At 54.6% G+C, this 1,367-nt stretch overlaps 1 protein-coding gene across 1 annotated transcript in view; it reads left to right on the forward strand.

Moving 5' to 3' along the window:
* Positions 1-1,367, forward strand: part of UNC13A (unc-13 homolog A (C. elegans)) — a 62,504-nt gene that overhangs the window by 47,442 nt on the left and 13,695 nt on the right. The gene's annotated exons all lie outside the window — the stretch shown is intronic.

The following is a 1,367-nucleotide window of genomic DNA, read 5'->3' on the forward strand; positions in this document are numbered from 1 at the left end:
GTAAGTAGAGGCCCGTCTGTCCGTCTGTCTGTCCGTCCGCTCTGTGTCTGGACTCGGCCCACCGCGTGGCTGCACCCTCTCCCGCACCCAGCGCCCCCTCCTCCCCCACCACCCTACCTCCCGCCTAGATGTGCTGTGTCTGTCTGGGGTGGGGCATGGGGAGGGGGCGGGGCGGGAGGGAGGCCACGCCCAGCCGCCCTGTCCCGCTGAAGTCCGAGGAGGAGGCCTACCCTGGGCCCTGCTCCTCCCTCGCATCCGCCCTCGCTGTTTGGTTAGCACACACCCCTGCTCCCCTGCTCGGACTCCGCTGGGATGTCTGGGTCTCCCCTGCAGTTAGAAAGAGGTTCAAAGCCAAGAGGGCCCCTCTGACCTCCTCTTTGGGCTTTAAACCGTTAGCAGCCTTCCAGAATGCAGGTCCACACCATGCGGGCCCCTACTCAGCTGCTCAGCGCAGGACCCCACTTCTGACTCCCCCCAGATTCTGAGCTCCGTCCCTTTGTCTCCCGCCTCCCTGCCTACCCCACTTCTGCCATACACACAGACTCACACCCAGGTGCTCAGGTGGGAGACAGCGTCATGGCTTTGGTGTCAGGCAGACTTGGGGTCAAATCCTAGCCCAGCCACTCTCTGTGACCTTTTGGAAGTCACTTCACCTCTAAACTTCTGTTTCCTTTGAAAAATGGGGTTCACTGCAGCCATTCTCTGAGGCCTGGTTGTAAGAACCAGACGGGGTGGTGCATTAAAGTGCTCATATCAGTGACTAGCACAGAGCAGTGCTTGCTAGATCAGACCTGACGTTGCTGGCGGCGCTGGGAGTATGCGGACATGTACTAGGGCAGAGACAGAACTTTAGATTCCCGCTTTGTGGGTGAGACAAGACTGTTACAAGATTTCACCTTGTCAAAAGTTTTCAAGTGTTCATCTCACTTCTCAGGGGCCTCAGCCTGGGTCTTTGGCTGTAACCACCTGGTGGCAGCGTACCCAATGACGGGCAATGCACTCGTAGACAGGGAGATAAGGGAATTTGAATTTCATGGTGCTCTCTGTATGCCAGACCTCATGGCGGCTGTTTCAGCTCACTTTCATGACAACGCTTTGAGTGAAGTGGATACGATTATTCCCATTTTGCAGATGACGAAAGCTGAGACTCAGAGAGGAGTCACCTGCTCAAGGTCATATAGTAAATATATGCCAGAGTGAGGATTCAAATTCAGGTCTGTCTGAACATGGAGCCCGTTTGCTTCCTGTTAACCCAAGAACTTAGAGCATCATGTGTACAGTAAATGTAAATGGATTATATTTTGGCAGTGACTTATTTCCTTTCTTTCTAGCTGTTTCTCTCTCTCTCTCTCTCTCTCTCTCTCTCT

This window comes from Propithecus coquereli, unplaced genomic scaffold (genome assembly GCF_000956105.1).
Source record: "Propithecus coquereli isolate 6110/MARCELLA unplaced genomic scaffold, Pcoq_1.0 Scaffold438, whole genome shotgun sequence".
NCBI lineage: Eukaryota > Metazoa > Chordata > Mammalia > Primates > Indriidae > Propithecus > Propithecus coquereli.